The sequence below is a fragment of the Pleurodeles waltl genome, chromosome 11, assembly GCF_031143425.1.
Source record: "Pleurodeles waltl isolate 20211129_DDA chromosome 11, aPleWal1.hap1.20221129, whole genome shotgun sequence".
NCBI lineage: Eukaryota > Metazoa > Chordata > Amphibia > Caudata > Salamandridae > Pleurodeles > Pleurodeles waltl.
Genome location: NC_090450.1, coordinates 179,372,805 through 179,385,975, shown reverse-complemented (window position 1 = coordinate 179,385,975; position 13,171 = coordinate 179,372,805). Strand labels below are relative to the sequence as shown.

The window sequence follows — 13,171 nt, the reverse complement described above, 5'->3', positions numbered from 1 at the left end:
AACTCATTCCCAAGAATGCAGTCTCCGGGCATCCGCGGACTACCTATGAATCTTCTTTGGGTCACCTCCCCACCCCACTCTAGGGAAACCAGAGCTATAGAGTGGAAAAAGTCCCGCCCATGGGCTGGAGTTACTCTACACACCTGGCCAGCGTACTGCTCTGGGGAATCTCTCCTTTCCACAGCCATGGTCCGTCTAGCCCCGGTGTCCCTTAGAGCACTGACTGGGACCCCTCAACTTTCACCTGGTGGAAATGATGACTCCCACCCTCTAGGATAACTAACTCACCCTCTGAGTTCACCTCCCAACTAAGGGATCACAGCATGGTCTCTACCTGCCCCTGGGGACTACCTCCCCCTAAGGCCACATTTGCCACTCCTGTAGAGGGGCCACCAGTGAGGGTTTTCTTAGGACAGACAGAATCCCCTTTCTTGTGTCCTAGCTGGGAACACTCAAAGCAATAGGGTTGAAAAAGGGGCGCCATGGGCCACCGCCCACCAGAACCTCCCTCCTTCTTCTGCTAAGAACCCTGCCCACCCTTGGCTTAGTCTCCCAAATGCAACTTCCTTTAGACCCTGGTGCTGAGCCAGCGGTCCACCTCCGTGGCAGGCTTCCTGGGGTCAGTAAGCTTGCTGTCAACCAAGTGCTGGCGCAGCTTGGGAAAACAACGACTAGACAAGTGCTCCCAAGCAATCAAATTATACAGCCCCTCAAAGTCTGTTACCTTGCTGCCCTTCACCCAACCATCTAGTGCTCTGCAGAAAGAATTAACATACTCAACCCAAGTTTGGGACCCACAATTAGTACTCCCCCTAAATTTTACCCTGTAACTCTCTGGGATGAGACCATACCTCCTGGTCAGTGCATCCTTCATGGCAGGATACCTCATATGATCCTATTCTTCTAAAGCCAACAATGTGTGCCTCTCCTGCACAGAGAAATACTCCCAGAGGCCAGCCCTCCAATCTCTATCAGGGACCCTGTGCATCCTCAACGCCACCTCATAACCCCTGAAACACTGCTCCATTTCATCCCCCACAATAAAATACTTCACCACATCCTTGGATATATGCACCTTCCCCTCAGACCGCACGGTAGAACGGCTGCCTCCATCTGTGCTGTACCTGCTCTTTAGATCCAACTCCTTCAAGCTCCACTCTTGAGCTAAAAGCATTTTCTTCTCCTCTATGGTGATTTTCCATTTCTGCATGGTGATTTTCTCTTTCTCTGCTTCTCTTTTGAACCTGGCTAGTTCCAACTGAAGCTCCATCTCATGCTTCAGCTTGAGCTTCTCCAGTTCCATTTGGAGCCTCCCATCTGTCCTACAGCTCCTCTGGCGTCAACCTCTTGAGGAAACTATGCTGCTTGCCCTGGAAGGTCCCTTCCTCCCAGGCAGATCCTGACTCTCCATCAAATCATCATGCAAGTTTTGCTTTTCTCTCTGCACAAGAGCATTCTCTTCCCCTGCCTGCTCATCAGCCTCCTTTGCTGCCAACCAGGCCCTCAGCACCTTTTGCAGCTCCTCATTTTTAGTGAGGCCTTTAATAGGACATTTGATCTCCTTGCAGAAATTTTGAGCTGAGGGACTGAATAGGTCTCCAACCTCTCCTGCTCAAACACCAGCTCTGCAGTTCCAACTGATGGCTCACCAGACTGAGACATGACTGTGAATCAAACTGAAAAGTTGCAAAAAATGAAAAATCAACCCAGTATGTTGGGGTGTAGTGGTTTGTGATATGGAAGTGGAGTACGCCAATCACTGTATGGAAAGTACAAATACCAGTCCTATGCCACCGCTGCCACTGGTGTTAGAAATGGGATCTCTAATTGACAGTGGTTTGCACCCTGTCCAAGTAGGGACCCTAACTCTAGTCAGTGTAAGGGAATCACACAGCAAAGATAACCCCTGCTCACCCCCTTGATAGCTTGGCAGTCTGGCTTATATGAGAGGCAATATGTAAAGTATTTGTACTCACACCCAGTAACACAGTGAAAACAGCTCAAAAGTACACCACACCAGTTTAGAACAATAGCCATTATGTATCTGAGTAAAACAGGACCAAAACCACAAAAACCCAACATACACAAGCAAAGATACACATTTTCAAAGATCAAATCTTAGTATATCGCTTAGAAACACAATAGCTCAAACTGGGGCTATCATGATGTCTTGACGGAGTTGTTCCCAACAGTCCGACACCACTCATGAGGGGGTGCAGACCAGTCATGGAGTTGCAAGGAACCCAGGTACAGGACCATGGAAAATGAGGAAACAAAGAGGTTGCACGGGTTCGGGGTGAGTTGTCACTGGAGCCAGTGCAGCGTCAGTTCCTTACTTTTAGGCAGGGGAGGGAAGTTGATACGGCATCTGTGGCGAGGTGTCGGTTCCTTATGACAAGGTGAGGTTGATGAATCCAGCAGGTCAAAATGCAAGGCGTCGACTTTGCAGTGTAATGATCAGACCACTGGGCCACAAGTGCTGCGGTGGAGTTGGAGTCGGGTTTCACAGATGTCGGTGACACAGCACTCATGACTCACGCTGTTGTTGGATTTCAGAGGCACTGCGATGGCGTCAGGCCTGCGGTGTTGGTCGTTGCACTCAGCGGAGACTACGGCTATGGAGGGGGCAGCAGCGCCTAGTCCGACAGCGGTGCTGGTTCTAAAGTCATTCCGGAGATGATGTGATTGTTTCTTCTTGATTACACTAGAACTCACTCCCAAGAGCCCAGGAACTCGATTTGGCAGGACCCTGCAATTCAGGACTCTCAGCAAGAGAGCCAGGTGTTGGCAGATGAAGTCTTTGATATCCCTGAGACTTCTTAACTGGAGGCAAACTCAGTCCAAGCCCTTGGAGAACTTTTCGAAGTGGAATGTAGAATGCAAAGTCCAGTTCTTTCACTTCCAGGACAGAAGTAGCAAGCAGTAGGCCAACAGAGCAAAGTAAGAGGCAGAGTAGCATTCCCTTCTACAGCATCCAGATCTTCTTCCTGGCAGGATGGCCTCAGTCTAGACAGATTCTTACTATGTGGGGTCAGAGGCCCAGTACTTATACACATTACTGCCTTTGAAGTAGGCAAATTTCAAGCAAAAGTCTTTGTAGTGCACCCTGCCTTTCCTGACCTGGCCACAGACACACTCCAGGGGGTTTGAGACTGATTTGTGTAAGGACAGGCACATCCGTAGTGAGGTGCAAGTGTCTGCTCCTCCCACCCATCTAGCTCAGGAAGACCTATCAGGATATGCAGGGCACACCTCAGCTCCCTTTGTATGACTGTCTAGAGTGATTTCACAAACAGCCCAAATGTCATCCTGAGCCAGACATGTATTCCACAGACAGGCAGAGGCACAAAATGGTTAAGCAAGAAAATGCCTACTTTCTAAAGGTGGCATTTTCAAATTTACAATTTAAAAACGAACGGCACCAAAAGAGTTATTTTTAAATAGTGAGTTCAGAGATCCCAAACTCCATATTTCTATCTGCTCCCAATAGGAAATTACACTTAAAAGATATTTTAAGGCAATCCCCGTGTTACTCTATGGGAGAAATAGTATTTGCAATAGTGAAAAATCTAATTTAGCAGTATTTCACAATCAGAACATGTAAAACACACCAGCACATGTCCTACCCTTTAAATGCACTGAGCCCCGCACATGGGGCTGCTTTGGGCCTACCTTAGGGGTGACGTACATGTATTAAAAGGGAAGGTTTGGGCCTGGCAAGTGGGTGTACTTGCCAGGTTGAAATAGCAGGCAGGTTAAAATTGCCCACACAGTCAATGCAGTGGCTGGTCTGATACATGATTACTGGGCTAATCATGTGGGTGGCACAATCAGTGCTGCAGACCCACTAGTAGCATTTGATTTACAGGCCCTAGCCACACATGGTGCACTATACTAGAGCTTAATAGTAAATCAGACATGCCAATCATGGATAAACCAATCACCAATACCAATTAGACAGAGAGCATTTGCACTTTAGCACTGGTCAGCATTGGTAAAGTGTCCAGAGTCCTAAGGCCAGCCATAACTAAAATCAGCATAGGATGAAAAACAGGAGGTCAGAACCCCAAAGGTTTTGGGATAACCCTGTAAATAGGGCCATTTCCAACAGGTGAGGTAATCATCACTGAAACCCAAATGCCCTATGGAAGATTTTAGGAGGCTGGCCTGGTTTGTTACGGGTACCACAGGTACTTACACCTTATACCAGGTCCAGCTATCCCTTATTAGTGAAATGCAGTCAGTGTCTAGAAGCCAGGCTGTCTAGAGGTGGCTGTAGGCAGAGCAGTCAAGGCTTAACTAGGAGACATGCAAAGCTCCTGCAATACCACTGTAGTCACACAGTACTTACACACATGAAAGACAATACTCAGTGTTACCAAAAATAAAGGTACTTTATTTTAGTGACACAATGCAAATATATCTTAGAGGCTATACTCCCTTAACAGGTAAATATTATACACAAAATCAAAATATACACTAGTAACCAAAATCAGGTAAGTAAACAGTCATAAAATAGTGCAAACAGTGAAAAACACCATAGGTTACAATGGGCCTATGGGGAACACAAACCATATCCTAAAATAGTGGAATGCAGATGTCGGTCTCCCACCTAGGCAAGAGTAGTGTGTAGAGGGGCTCTAAGAAAACACCAAAGATAAGTAAAGTACCCCACCCCAGAGCCCAGGAAAGCAGCAGTAAAGTACAGCAAGTTTCCTAGGAACACTCTAGAAGTCGTGATAAAGCATAACGCTAAACCCAAGCAGGACTGCAAGACACCAATGATGGGTTCCTGGACCTAAAGACCTGAGGAGAGAGAAGACCAAGTCCAAGAGCAGCTGAAGAGTCGAGGAAGAACAGGAGCCCCTGCTAACCCGGATGAAGGTGCAAAAGTTAAACCTCCGGTTGGAAGAAAAAGTCAGAGATGTACCAAAGAAGACAGCTGTGGGTTCCTGCTTGGTGCAAGAGATGTCCCACGTCAAGTAGGTGAATGCAGACTGGTTTTCATTGTTGGATTCTGCCAACAAGCCTTGGCTCACGCAAGAGGCTTGTTTGGTGGGAAAAGGCAATACCCAGGCCCAGAAAGGACCTGGGGGTCTCTACTCGGACTGAGGAGACAGAAGGGGCTCTAAGCACTTCAGAGAGCCCTCAGAACACCAGGCATCACCCACAGGAGCCGCAGGACATGGGGACAAAGGAGTTGCAAATCGCGGTCATTGCAGCACTACACAAAGGGATCCCACGCCACCGGAGAACAACTCAGGGAGCTGAGCATTGTAGGATAGAGTGCTGGGGACCTGGGCTAGGCTCTGCATGAAGGATTCCTTGGAAAATCTTACAGAAGCCCTAGGAGCTGCAAAACATGGAGTGCACAGGGGTACTGTCTGGCATGGAGAGTCAAGCTTTTACCTCCACCAAATTTGGACAATTGGACCGTTGAACAGTCAAGGTCACTTTGGTCCACCACCTGTGTCCCAGGATCAATGCTTGTCATCAGGAGAGGAGACCTAGAGTACCGGTCGTCGCTGCAGAGAGGTGCCTGCTGAAGCAGGGAAGTGACTCTGTCACTCCACGGGCGATTCCTTAGGTTCTTCTGGTGCAGGATGAAGACAGGCAGTCCTTAGAGCATGCACAACCTGGAAACTGTTGCAGTTGCTGGCAGAAGCTGAAGTTACAGAGTTTCAGTAGCAGCCTTAGATACTTTGTTGTACGTTGTAGAGTTCTTGGAGCAGTTCAGCGGTTGATCCGACGGTAGAAGGGTAAGCAAAGGATGCAGAGGATTCCTGCTGGAGTCTTGCAATCTGAATCTGAGGAAACATCCACAGGAGAGACCCTAAATAGCCCTGAGAGGGGGATTGGTCACCTAACCAGGTAAACACCTATCAGGATGGGTTGCTGACGTCACCTGCTGGCACTGGCCACTCAGATGCTCCCAGAGTTCCATGACCATCCTGAAAACAAGATGGCAGAACCCAGGGACACACTGGAGGAGCTCTGGGCACCACCCCTGGGGTGGTGATAGACGGGGAGTAGTCACTCCCCTTTCCTTTGTCCTGTTTCGTGCCAGATTAGTGACTGGGGGTCCCTGAACCGGTGTCGACTGGATTATGCAAGGGGGGCACCATCTGTGCCCTTCAAAGCATTTTCATAGGCTCTGGGAGGATACCCCTCTCATGCCTGTAACACCTATTTCCAACAGGAGGGGGTGTAACACCCCTCTCCTAAAGGTAATGTATTGTTCTGCCTTCCTGGACAGGGTAGTAGTCACTCCCCTTTCCTTTGTCCAGTTTCATGCCAGAGTAGGGACTGGGGGTCCCTGAACTGGTGTCGACTGGATTATGCAAGGGGGCACCATCTGTGCCCTTCAAAGCATTTCCAAAGGCTCTGGGAGGATAGCCCTCCCATGCCTGTAACACCTATTTCCAGAGCGAGGGGGTGTAATACCCCTCTCCTAAAGGAAATGTATTGTTCTGCCTTCCTGGGATTGAGCTACTCAAGCCCAGGAGGGCAGAAGCGTGTCTGTGAGGTGGCAGCATCTGTGGTTGCAGTGAAAACCTCAGAAGACTGGTATGGCAGTACTTGAGGTCCATGGTGGAGCCCCTAGGGTGCATGGAATGGACCACCAATACCAGAATCAGTATTGGGGTACAATTCCCAGTTAATAGACACCTTACATGGCCATATTTGGGGTTACCATTGTGAAGCTACATATATGTATTGACCTATAAGTAGTACACACTTAAAATGGTGTCCCCGCACTCACGAAGTCCGGGAAAATGGGCCTGGACGATGTGGGGGCACTTCTGCTAGTGCAGGGGTGCCCTCACACACAGGTACTATGCACCTAACCTTCAGGGTCTGAAGGTTAGACATGTAGGTGACTTATAAGTGACCTGGTGCAGTTAAAATGGCTGTGAAATAGTGCTTACACTATTTCACTCAGGCTGCAATGACAGTCCTGAAGAAGTGTTTGTATGAGCTCCTTATGGGTGGCAAAAGAAATGCTGCAGCCCATAAGGATCTCCTGGAACCCCAATGCCCTGGGTACCTAGGTACTATATACTAGGGACGTATAAGGGGGGTCCAATATGCCAATTTGGAGTGGAATACTGGGTTACCAGTATGTAAGTACAAATTTGGAACCAGAGAGAGCATAAGCCCTGGCGTTCTGATTAGCAGGACTCCAGTGACACAGTCAAGCATACTGACAAAACAGTAAAACATACTGACATGCAGGCCACAAACTATGAGCACTGGGGTCCTGAGTAGCAGGATCTCAGTGACACAGTATAAACACACTGACAAACAGGCCAAAAATGGGGGTAGCCATACTTTCTCACAAAGATGGACTGCCAGTACAAGTATTTCTCCAGATGAGCCACATGTGGCTCGACTGGCAGAAACAGTAGTTTTACCACACCTAAATCAGGCCTGGAATCACATGGATGGAAGACAGGGTACTCGCCAACCTCTAAATGCCTCTAAGTCTCTATGGTCCTTTCCAAATAATAATATTGTGCAAATGGTTTCAATATTCACAGAAATATAGTGCTTAGTGGAATTGTGCTGCTACCGTTTAGGGGCCAATAGCTGACTCAGAAGGCTTCTTGGACATTTTACCAATTTGAATGTCCTATTAATACATCCCTTCTACTTTAAGGTATAGCTATGAATAAATATTGATGTTATTTCATGTTATAACTGTTTTAATCAGCATCTGAGTTTGAAACCTAGTTCCACCTTGTAGGGTAGGCTTTGACTGCACTGCTCATTGATGCTACCATTAGCAAGTCACAAGTCCAAAGATAGCACTTGGTTATCACATTGGAGTGCAATAGTACCCAGGGCTCTAGGAAACCAGTGGTAAATATTTGTCCTAATTAGTGATGCTACTCAATAACTTCTGATTGCCTAGAATCTGGAAAAAATACAACATAGAATATAATAAATGTGTCATAGTTGGATGATTGGTAAAACCAAGTAGCGGTAATGATGTCAGTGTACATTTCCAAGTAGTGAGCAAGTCACTGTGACTTGTGTTCTGTGATTCGTAGAAACGTGTGGTCACAAGGGACCGATTCATGTAAATTACCAGGTGTGAATTTTTATCAGATGTCTTCAAAGTGTAAAGAAAGTGTACATATATAACATGATTCAATGACTTGGTACAACTAAGAATAACCTAATGTTTGAGGCAAAACAATGTGAACTTAATTATATTCAGTTTTGTCTTTGAAGTACACAGGATCTTAGTACCGATTGCTCATATGCCAATTCCACTGCTCCTTCTTTCACTCCCCATCTCTTCCCCCGTTGGCTCCCTCTGTGCATACTCATTTTTAAATGTTCATTCAGTGTAAGAAACTCATTCCAATTTGATGTGACACATTTTAGAAATCAACCCTCAAAACAAATAATTGTTCCTCATGATGTCCTGGAACGTTAAAACGTGTCATTGAGGACCTCATTGTCAGTTAAGGACTGAATTCTGATTGGAATTACAAGGTGTGTGCTAATCATCACATCCTCACAGTTTTCTTCTCATACATTTCAGCAGGTCACCTGCCAATATTCAGCAGGGGTAAAAGACCTGGGAAATAAATCAAAACCTGCCACATTTGTGCTATTATAATGGATTCTGCCTGTTATGCCTTATTTTTCTGTTGACGTTGGTGAAAACAAGGAATAGGAGCCATTTACAACATTTAGGCCCCCATTTTTATGCTCAGCGGTCTTTTTTCAAGACCGCTAAGGTTCCTCTGGGCCGAAGACCACCAGTGGTGGTGGTCTTCCGTCAACCATATCATGACTGCTGGCAGCCCTCTACCCTTTTACGGACAGAGAGCCGCCAGCAGCCACACTGGCGGTTGGCGGTGAAGTGGAGGCTGCTCCACCGTCACCGCCACGTCATCAGAACACTGCCCACCGAATTACGTCCCAGTATTCGGCGTGGCGGTGTTCTGGTAACGGGGTGCTGGCGGCGGAGCAGTCCCCATGGATTCCGTTCCCTCCCGGAGGATCACCGGAACAGGTAAGGGGATCATCCATTAGGGGAGAGGGATGGGGGGTGTTGTGTGGTGTGTGCATGCATGGGGGTGTGCGTGTGAGTGTGTAGAGGGGGTGTGTGAGTGCCTGTATGCATGCGGGGGGTAATGTGTGTATGGGAAATGTGACGTGTATGTATGTGTGCATGTATGTGTGCGTGTATGTGTGTGAGTGGTGTGAGCGTGCGTGTAGGGGGGTTTGGGGGTGTGTGGGGGTTTCTGTGGGTGTGGGGCGGTAGGGGGGTCGTGGGTGTTGGGGGAGGAGGGGCAGAGGGGAGGGGGAGATCCCAATCAGTGCCAGGGAACTAATTCCCTGGCACTGATAGTGCCTACCGCCATGGATTTCGTGGCAGTACAAAACCCCACGAAATCCATGGCGGTATGCGGGGTCCTGATACCGCCGGCGGTCTAGTGACGGCCACCAGGCTGGAGACCGAAGTCTACAGCCCAGCGGTTGTTACCACCCTGGCGGTCGGTGTGTGAAAGTGGCGGTTTTGCATGGCAGTAACCGCCATGCTCAAAATCCAATTTTTTTCGTCCGGCCTGTTGGCGGTATTACCGCCGTTTCAGCACCGACCGCCAGGGTTGTAATGAGGGCCTTAGTAACTACCTCACCTTGGGTTTATGGTATTTACCATATGTGGTAAACACCCCACCCTTATTCTGATACACTTGTAATGAGGGATGAGGGTTGTAGAGGGATGGAGGATGAGAAGGTGGTTTTTAGTGACTAGCAGCTGACTCTGGAGACAGGAAACCTGGGTTCGATCCGGGCTTCAGTATGACAGAAAATCATACAGTTCTAGAAAAATCCCTTAATATCAACATGCCTAAAAATTTAAATATACACAATGTAATGTAATAGTGTAATTTGAAGATGTAAATCACCACCTGCTATTCACTATCTGGTATTGTCTCCCAACAACCTCCATAATGCACATCGCCTCCCCCCCCCAAGATTCTTGCTAAATAAATGCAGTCTCCAAGTGAATTTTTGTGTACCCTAATAATGAGGAACCAAACATGAATCACATTCCCCTTCTTCGACAGCAATGCCATTTTCTTTAAAAGTGATCCATAGCTGCACAGCAACCTAGTTAATGTTGTCATTGTGGGCTGATATTGTATGTAGAACTCTAATGTACAAAGAGAAAGAATATCGATTTCAAAATTGCGATTTTATCCGAATCGCCATTTTGAAATTGCTATTCCTTATGTAGGAAACATTTTGTTTCACACTTGCAGTTCCCCGTGGGTCGCAAATTGACCTACCTTATGACTATTAATGAGGTAGTCCGCAATTCGCTGCCATCACAGGGATGGTGGCCTGGCTGGGTCAGCAGACAACCATGTCTGTGATTGTTTTTAGATAAAACAATCATTTTTTTTAAATGCAGCCTCTTTTTCTTAAAAGGAAAACAGGATGCGTTTAAAAAGAAAACAATTACATTTTAAATTTCCTTTTTAAGAGTAGGCAGTGGTCTGTGATCTACTCCCTGCTCTTAAAAAATGTTTTTCCAGCATTCACAAAGGGGATGCTTTCCAATGTGTGAATGCATTACCACCAACTTTGAGCTGGTGGTAAAATATCAAGCCTTTGCGACCACATTTGGTTCACAAAAACTTGATACCTAACACTGGAAATCGCTGTTTGGAAGGGAAGCCCTAAACACGCCCCTTCCAAATTGCAGTTTCTACACCCAAAACTGTGACTCCTCAGAATCACAGTTTAGGTGTTTGTATATTTGGAAGAGCATTTTTGCCATTGCAAATGGCCCAGGTTTGAAAATCGGGCCGTTTATGATGGCCAAAATTCTTCGTACATCTGGGCCTCTGTGCTGCTCCTCATTAAGAGCTCTTGTCATGCTTGCCCCTGTGAAGGCCCAGCCAGTTTTGTGAGCAGCTACTATACTTAAGGTGGCTGCTCACAAAACTTTCTTGTTTTTCAAAACAAAACTCTTAAAGCCAGAGTTTGATTTTGATTTTGATACTAATGACCCTGGGAGCTTTCACCCAGGGTAGGGGTCATTAGTATTTGTTTGTTTTCCTGTTCGGAACTGCAAGGTTTTCTCTTGCGGTCTCAAACAGCGAGGAAAACATCAGACCGTCCACTCTTAAGAGGGCTGAAGTCTGGTGAACTCACACTGCATGCCATTCATCAGGCCATCGGTGTAAGGCTTCTGATGGCGGAACCAGCAGGGGCAGGCTGCCCATCTCAGAATAGAATAGGTAGACCAACAGTTTGACAGACAAGATATTCCTCTACATTTGTGGCAGAATACCCTGTCCACCAAAACATAAATGAGTCCTTAGTTTGTTAACGAAAATGATATATTTTCATTACTCATGAGCACAAGGGGATTGTGATTTTCCTGGCTGTCAATTTAGAATCAAAGCTGGACATTTCTTGATTCTTGTTTCGACCCTCACAAATATTGTGCCTTTTGTGAATACACCTAGGGGAATATTGAAGAGCCCCTAGCACCATTTCAACACCACATTAGCGTAATTCTTTTACGCTAATGTGGTGTTTTTACAATAATGTTGTGTTTTTTATGCTACTGTGGCGTTAGAATACGATGCACCATATTTACAAAGTGTCGCTATGCCTGCATTGCACACTTTGTTACCCTTTGCACTACATTATGCCTGCACCAGGGATAATGTATGCAAAGGGGGTGTTCCACCCGTTAGGGGTGGCCAAAAAAATGCCGCTAGAAAATCTAAGAGATATCATCGTGCCATTTTTTCGGCACTTTTAACGCCTGCCCAGAACAGGTGTTAAAAGGAGGCTTTGATTGGTTACAATGGGCTTCTAGGTGCTTTTAAGGATTAGAGTCAGAATATTTTACACTAATCCTGCAAAGCGCCAGACTAGCGTAAAAAATTAACCCTAACTACCTCCATGGTGCGCCATATTTTAAATACAGCACCCACATGGTGGCGTTAGGGGGACTCTAAGGTGCACAGGAAAAGTGGCGCTGCACTGTATGCAGTGCCATTTTTCTTAAAAATGCCCCCTACAGTTTCACCTATGGCTTTCAAGGGTGCCTCAGTATCATAATAAACTACTTTTTAATGAGAATACACCTAGAACTGAGAGTCATGTTCTTACCGCAAGAGAAAAATTTTCATTTCATTTCTCCTCATTATTTCTTCTACAGATACTGCTGGTGGTTCATCCCTGGACAGGATATTTGATGTGGGCGTGAATTACTCATTTACATTGGACTTCGGGTTGCCGGCCATTTTGGATTTCTCCTCCCTGAACTTGAGATAAAACCGACCTCCAGAGAGACTATGCGTGCCGTAAAATACATCGCTCACTATGTTTTGAAACATGCCATCTAATTAATGCTTCTCCGAACACTTGCATTTAAAACTGAGCATGTATCCTGTCAAACCTTTTGATTCATACTGTCCTCTAAAATTAAACAGTGGATGAAACAAGCCAAGGCAAGCAAAAGAGCAGCCTGTGCAGAGGGCCGATGCTGCTTTTTCTGCAAAATTATGGATTTGCCGAATTTGCCATATAATACGTCGTCTGTTCATATTTTTCTGATTTTAGCTGAAATAAATATTCTCTAGTTCAAACTGATCAAAGGTTAATTAAAATACATCTACATGTGTCACCACGCAGTGGTAAGATCTTTGCCAAGATTGACTATTGGTTATTGCTATATTTGGAATTTAAAGTGGTACTAATGTGGTCAAACCTTTGCCCAGACTGCCTTAACATGTGTAAAAATGGCAAACTAATGAAGTAATACTATTGCAACATGTGCTGCATTACGCAGCAAAATTTGCCTTTTCTTGCCGTATAATATAGCGAACCCTTCAGCCTTGTTTGGTCCTTCCGTCAAGCTTATCCTACAATGGCTGTTCAACGTCATTACCAAGCTCCAGTGAAGAAGATGGATGTGTGATGATGGTATCAACCAAGGAATAACAGGCACATGTTGGTTTGGCTGCTTCCACGAAAGAAGAAAATACAAAGGCAAAACATCAAACAAAACAACCAAATTCATTTGGACACTGTCCCAAGATTACAATAAAGGTAAACGGTTGCCCTGTAACCTTTATAATAGACAGTGGTGCATTGATTAATCTCATGCCAGTCAAGAAGA

General features: G+C 46.1%; 1 long non-coding RNA gene across 1 annotated transcript in view; it reads left to right on the top strand.

The window, feature by feature from the left end:
- LOC138266593 (uncharacterized) overlaps window positions 1–12,638 on the top strand; it is a 128,645-nt gene extending 116,007 nt beyond the window's left edge. The window contains exon 4 of the long non-coding RNA XR_011199565.1: window positions 12,209–12,638. This is a non-coding gene — a long non-coding RNA (uncharacterized lncRNA). The remainder of the gene's footprint in view (window positions 1–12,208) is intronic.
- Window positions 12,639–13,171: the final 533 nt, after the last annotated feature.